At 42.3% G+C, this 7,455-nt stretch overlaps 1 pseudogene; it reads right to left on the bottom strand.

Annotated features, from left to right (window-relative positions):
- Positions 1–6,999: 6,999 nt before the first annotated feature.
- Positions 7,000–7,099, bottom strand: LOC138837733 (U6 spliceosomal RNA; annotated as a pseudogene).
- Between the last annotated feature and the right edge of the window lie 356 nt (positions 7,100–7,455).

The following is a 7,455-nucleotide window of genomic DNA, read 5'->3' as shown; positions in this document are numbered from 1 at the left end:
CCCGGACGGGCCACTCTTTCAGGCCCCGGACGAGCCACTCTTTCAGGCTCCGGACGGGTCACTTTTTCAGACCCCGGACGCCCCCAAGACGTCTCCTGGGGGCTGCGGTCGGGAGTACGAGCTCGTCAGCTCCTCCACGGGTCCGCCAGATACAGACGAGAAAGGCCGAACTCACCAGATTCGCAAGCGCACAAAAATTGCCCACACAAGACTTCAGACAGCTTACAGACAACACACAGACAATGCACAGACAATACACAGACGCTGGCCAGCTTACCTCCCGAAAATGGGTCGGTGGTCCCTGGGTGGGGGTCTCTATCCCGGACGAGCCCCCAGAATGAAAGACCCCCGGCGTGGGGTGTCCTTCGATCTAAAGAGACCCTTCCCCAAGGAACAACGAGACCACTTGTGCGGATGCAAACAGCAAGAGGTTTATTCGGGCATGCCTCGGCTCCCAGGTGCACTCAACCTCGAGATCCACAAGGTTCGGGTTGAGTGTCTGGAAACCGGTTACACGGGTACCCGGGGCGACAAAGTCTATCGGGAGACTTGCGCCCCGAGTGCTTGAAAGCACCCTCTTTTTATGGACAGCAGAAGCAAGGTTACAGAAGCGAGATGCTTGGTTACAGAGTATTGATTGGTTAATTTCAAATTACGCTCAGGGTGGGGATTGGTCAGGTTAAGCTGGCCAGATGGGGCAGGTGGGGTTGGGGGAAAGCTGACGTGTCGGTACTTGCCCTGACAAGTCTGTGCTGGTCGTCATGCACCGAAACTGTTCGTTCCCTAATTTTGACAAGTGATTTATTACCTCCTGACCTACCCTGCCATTATGGCTAAGTTTTACAGGAAGGGACGGGAGGGTCGGCTATTTTCCAGGAATGCCTGGTTTTAGGGCATGTGTTAGAGTCATGCTGGGGTCTGCAGGCGGTGACTCAGTGGTTAATGACTTGCCTGCGTCCTGCTTTGCTCTCTTAGCTATGTAGGGGAAGGGGCAGTGGTTTTTCTTAAAGAGCTCAATGGATGAACATATTCTGGGGTCTGGGGTCTTTTCAACAGAACTTATAAATTATCATTGTAACCTGTGTAATATATGTGTATGTATAAATCATTGCATACAGTTAGAAATAAATTGACATATTTTTGCATCTACAATAGATTTATGAAATCATCCTTCCTTATGAAATAAAATGGAAACAAATTTAATAAGGAGCAAAACAAAGGGAATTGTTACACATTACTACTTGTTGAATGGAAGATGAATTGTCCCGACCCGCAGGACTTCAACGAGGGCAGTGAACCTAAGGGAGAAGGAATGAAGGGACAAGAGACACGAAGGACAGCAAGACAAGGATTCTGATCAAGCTGCCAAATTTTATTTTTTACATAGGGGTATTTATATGCTTAGAATAAGGAAGCTTTTTCATTGGGCATAGCAGCTGCAGGATGCTTGCTTAGGGCAGTGAAAAGGTGGTCGTTAGCAGCTACAGGGGGGTGAAAAGGTGGTTGTAAGCAGCTACTGGTATTTGTATGGGGCAGGATGAAAAGACCAGATTCTGTGAACAGCCTCCTGATGTTCCAGTGAGATAGTCAAGCCTATCATGCAAATAGACTCCCTGCAGGGCTCACAACATCTCCCCCTTTCTTATTTAGAAAATTGACCATCAATTGTTGGTGCTCTTTTTGAGGGGGTGACAGAGGCTCTGTTCCTCTAAGGGGCAGGGTTTTTCTCTGCTCTGAGCAAGCGTCCTCACTCGGGGAGGGGAATTTTACAGGCCTTGGCATGTTTTTTGAGGAGATGGCTTGTGGGTATGCATGCCAACCATCATGCACCAGAGCTTGCCACTCAGGGGTCTTGGTTTTGGGATCTTGCGGATCCATCCCCCTGCAGTCTTACCTGCACCCTTGATTAGAGCATTTTTTCTTCCTCCCATAGGTGCATCCTCCCCCAAGTGGAGGGGCCTATAGGAGGAGGGGCGAACCTATTTATGGCAATAGGCCTTGCCTGTTGAATGGTCAGGAGTTATGAATAAGAAGAGTTTTCTAAATAAGAAAAAGAAGGGGGGCTGTTTCCCACTGGAACAAGCTCATGGCAAAAACACTAATTTCTAGATCTCAATGCTGCGTCTGCCATATCAAGGCGATGGTGATGAACCTGTATGGGCTTAGAAACCAAGAGATTAATCTATTATTTAATAAATTTAAACAGGATGGTCCATGTCTGGAGTTCTAGCTGCATCTGCAAGAGAAAAGGCATCATCCTCAGGGGGAAGGTTTCCCCTGGGTTGTGGTAAGCCATTAACCTGTTTTATCAAGCGTTCTGGCAGCCACCTTGGGGCTGCTTGTTCTTGATCTAAAATACAGGGTGAACCTCACCCCCAGATAAGAACAGGATCTGGGCCCTTCCATTTGCCTGTAAGGGGGTCTCGCCACATGACAGACGGGCAGGCAGAACTGGAAGATGGGTGCCAATGCCTGTCAGCTGCCGAGTGGCCTTCATTGTCCAGAGTTAGAAAATTAAGGGAGAACAATGTGTGACTAAGGCGATCCCTAGGAGTGGAAAATGAAAAGGCAGAGGCTTTGAGGTGAGTAAGCCAGGTTGTTAGGGTGTGGTGGGCTCGTTCTACGATGCCCTGACCTTGGGGGTTATAGTGAATCCCAGTAGTATGATAAATCTGAAAAATAGCACAAAACTGTTTAAACTTGGCACTGGTATAGGCAGGGCCATTGTCTGTCTTTATGTGGGCTGGTTTTCCCATTACAGAAAAGGCTAAAACAAGGTGAGAGAGAACATTTTTGGCAGTTTCTCCTGAGTGTGGTGAAGCAAAAACAAACCCGCTAAATGTGTCTATGGAGACATGTATATATCTTGTTTTTCCAAATTCAGGAAAATGGGTAACATCCATTTGCCAGATTTGATTAGGTAGCAGTCCACGGGGGTTAACACCCAGATGTTGTACAGGAAGGGAGACAACACAGGCAGGGCATGCCTTTACTATCTCCCGTGCTTGCTCTCTAGTAATTTTACAAAGCAATCGAAGACTCTGGGAATTTAGATGGTGAAGATTATGTAATTCTGTAGCCTTTTGTACAGGCTCAACAAAAATGGGAAAAATGGAATGAGTGGCCGCATCAGCTTGAGCGTTACCCTGTGTAAGAGGGCCAGGGAGATCAGAATGTGCCCTAATGTGTCCCAGAAAAAATGGATGTCTCCTGGCCTGAATTAGCTGTTGAAGCTGAGTAAATAAAAATGCTGCATTGGAGGAAACTTTAATAGCGGGTAAAATTTCTAGCAAGAGAACAGAATGAGCAATGTAAGCACTATCTGTATAAATATTAATAGGCTTATCAAAAAACGTCATAAAAACCTGTGTTATAGCGAATAACTCCACAAGCTAGGCTGATTGGTAAGGGGCATCAAAGGTGGTGGTATGGTTGTTAACAATGAAGGCTGCACGGCCATTGCTTGAGCCATCTGTAAAGACAGTGAGGGCTTGAGGAATGGGAGTCTTTTGAGTAACATTGGGAAAAACAAATGGATATAGCTGGGCGAAGTGTAAAAGGGGATCATTGGGGAGATGATTGTCAATTAGTCCTAAAAATCCTGACAGGGCGATGCCCCATTCATCCCCAGTCTGAAGTAAAAATTGACTCTGGTCTTTGGTGTATGGAATTAAAATTGTATCAGGGTCCTTGCCGACATATTGTCGAGAGAGCAAGTGAACTTTGATAATGATAGAGGCTACCTGGGCAGGGTAAACAGCAATAACCTTGGGGGATGTGGTGGGTAAATGGACCAAAAGCAGGGGGCTGGCCTTATTATTGGAGTGGGGAATCTGTTGCCAAAACAATCCTGTGGGTGTATGAGGGGTATGTAAAATAATTAAGACCAGAGGAAGATTATAGGAAATCTGTGTAACAAAATGCTGGGCGATGGCCTCAGTAACTTGGCTTAAGGCATTTCGTGCATTGGGAGTAAGCTTGAGAGGAGAGGAGGGGTCAGAATCCCCTTTTAAAATCTCATTAAGAGGCAAAAGCACGCTGGTGGGCAACCTTAGGTATGGCCTAAGCCATTGAATATCTCCAAGCAACTTTTGAAGATCATTAAGGGTGTGAAGATGGTCTAAACGAAGTTGAATTTGAGGAACCCGAATTTGATTATTTTGGAGTTCTAGACCCAAATAAGTATAGGGATCCTGTGTTTGAACTTTATCGGGGGCAACCTGTAGTCCCAGGGCAGTAAGGGCTTTATAAAGGTCTAAATAGCAGTTTCTAAGTTCGTGGGTGTCAGGTGCAGCAAGCAACATGTCATCCATATAATGTAATATATAGACGCGCTGCCATCGTTTTCTCACAGGGTCCACTGCCTGGGCAACATATTTTTGACAAAGGCTAGGGCTATTGGGGAAGTACCTTCCATTGAAATCTTTGCATGGGGCCTTGAAAGTTAATGCGAGGAAGGCTAAAGGCAAAATAGGGTATGTCCTCAGGATGTAGGGGAATGGTTAAAAAAAAACAATCTTTTAAATCAATAACCATTTTGTAATAGTCCCTAGGAATAGCCACCGGTGTGGGAATGCCTGGCTGTAGTGCTCCCATTGGACGCATAGCTTTATTAACGGCGCGTAGATCTTGTAAAAGGCGCCATTTGCCTGATTTTTTCTTTATAACAAAAATAGGAGTATTCCATGGTGAAGTAGATGGCTCTATATGGCCTGCCACCAACTGTTCCTGTACTAACATGGAGGCTGCCTCCAATTTTTCTTGGGTAAAGGGCCACTGATCCACCCAAATGATTTTATCTGCATGGGGCACAGGAGGGTCAGGGGCCGATACTAAAAATCCGAATACCCAAGCCCATGTTTATCTGTTTTTTGGGTAGCTTGGATGGGCTCAACGATTCCTTCTCCTGATTTTCCAAGACCCGTACCAGGGACAAATTCCATATGGAGCATTTGATGTGTAACCACAGAATTGGGACTAGCAAGGATAACTTTCATCTGGGTCAAGATATCCCGGCCCCATAGGTTAACAGGGAGGTCAGGAACAACAAAAGGAGTAACAGTTCCCTTATTGCCCTCTTTGTCAGTCCAATTAAGAACCCTGGAGCTTACCAAAGGGTTTTTTGACTGCCCTATGCCTTTAAGGTCAGTTAGGGACGAGGTAAGGGGCCAACTTGGTGGCCAATATTTTTGGGAAATAATAGTGGCATCTCCACCAGTATCCAAAATTTTCCTGTACAATGAAGGAATAGGTCCAGGCTAGGAAAGCAGCTACAGAAGGCAGGGAGATTGTATCTGTGACAAAACTTTGTGGAAAATGGAATCAAGGATTACTTACTGGTGATTCACTTGCACTTGAAGCATGATTCTGAACTATTGCTTGCTGATTCTGAACTATTGCTTTGATCATTATATTTTCCAAGAAGAAAAAGTGAAATTTCATTGATAGTAAAGGACTACTAATACATTTTGACTTCTCATTAAGCATCTTCAATCATCAAAATCACTTGAAGGAAATAGACAGGCCTATTTTTAGATGAAAACAAGTGTCTTTAAAAAAACAAGAATTTAGGTAGTCATACCAAGGACTTCTATTTTACTACTGCATTATACATTTTTTCTAATGTTGGATACCAACATTAGAAAGCTACTAGAAAACTCTTAAAGCCCATATGTTGAATAGTGAGTTCTCTTACACTATAACATGATATTTCTCAAATCATTTACAAAGAAGGCATTGTTTCCTATTTTCTCATTCCTAGAATAAGCTGCACATGAAGACACCAAAGGTCCTCATGTTCAGACAAGGAACAAGATGAAAGAGTGAGGAATTGTATCAATTTCAAGAAAAAAATGGAGTAGGATCCAAGCAAATTTCTTCTTTGGGATGCCAAAATTAATCCGCTTACTATGGTGTGAAGACTACTTTCCAAAAAGGCCACCCAAATGAATACTAGGGATGAGTATGAGTATACCCCTCTTCATATGGAAGCCTAGAGTGGACATTTAGACATTGTCCATGAGTTGGTAGCTCAAGGCAGATATTCATGCAATAACTCTAAATGGCTGACACCCCTGCACAGCGCTTATATGTGGAATAATACCAGAGTGGCCGATACCAATCCCCAAACTAAAGGCCTCTTGTCCGCCTTGCATGTTGCTGCTGGGAATAGAAATCGAATAGGTACTCTGTTGAACCATTATATCAAACCAAGTTTGAAGAACAGCTTGGAAGAAACTGCATTTAATATTGCCAAAAGGATAAGTATGTATCACTACCTCTTTGAAGTTGTGGAAGGCTGTACAAATTGTTTTCATAAGTCCTAATGTTTTGGTTAAGTTTATTAAATTTCAAAAATGCCAGTCCATCCTTTGTGGCCCTACCATTTTTTTCACAATACAAAGCAACAGCAATATCTTACTTTAAAAATTCATGGATTCCATGGTATTCTTCCAAGTGAATTGCCTGACTCTGATGTCAAAATATATTCAAGAATTTTTTGTATACATCTATAATGATTTCTGCAGAGTTTGTGATTTTTTAATCAGAAATAATTTTAACTTATCTGTTGAAATGAATAGTATAGGAACTAAAGATGTTCCTGGTGCTTTTAGGAAAAAAGTATATCTATGTTTGTACAATATCCATAATCTATTTCATTCGCTCCTATATATAATACTTTGAATTCTACATTTTTATATAATGTATAGTTTCATTAATAAATGTGTCCTTTCAGATTGCATTCCATATAGAAGAAGTTTAAGATTCCTTTTTTTCCTAGGTCCTTATATTATTTTATTTCTTTGGGATAACATGACAATGTTATCTAATTTCAAGTTTTGTAAAGATTATGCTATGTAAAGGCCTTTCTAAGGTGAAGATTTAATACACTGGTGTCAAACTAACCTTTAATTCTATGAATTGCATGTATTGTTACACTTGTATTTTTGTAATCAACTTTTTAATAACTGTTTTTATATTTCTTGCATCAGAAGAATGAAAAATATGGAATACTTCACAAATTTTCATATCATCCTTGTGCAAGTGCCATGTTAATCTCTGTGGTATTGTAATTTGGGTAGACCTGCTGCTGAAGCATGTAGTACCCTCTAAATTTAAGTACTTAATGATGCAATCTTTATACAGGCATATATCCATGGTTGCCTATTTGTAACAAGGAACCCTTATTGTTCCTTAAAATGCGATTGATCTTGTTTCTCTAAAATTCTGTGTATAGTGGAAAAGCTTATATCATTTGGTCGATTGCTCATATTTACAATTTTTTTGTCAATGACTATTTTGTCGTTTTCATTTTAAATTTGATCATACTTTGAAGCCTTTAAAGCTAAGACCAAAGGTGATGGCTTTTCAAGTACTTATTTATCAACTGAGTTAGCTTTGTAGAGCTAATGGGTTCAAACTAAGCCTTGCTTGAGAGCTACTTCTAAACTTCCG

This window comes from Dipodomys merriami, unplaced genomic scaffold (assembly GCF_024711535.1).
Source record: "Dipodomys merriami isolate MVZ:Mamm:240054 unplaced genomic scaffold, mDipMer1.0.p SCAF_2749, whole genome shotgun sequence".
Lineage (NCBI taxonomy): Eukaryota > Metazoa > Chordata > Mammalia > Rodentia > Heteromyidae > Dipodomys > Dipodomys merriami.
This window is presented reverse-complemented; position numbering and strand designations above follow the sequence as displayed.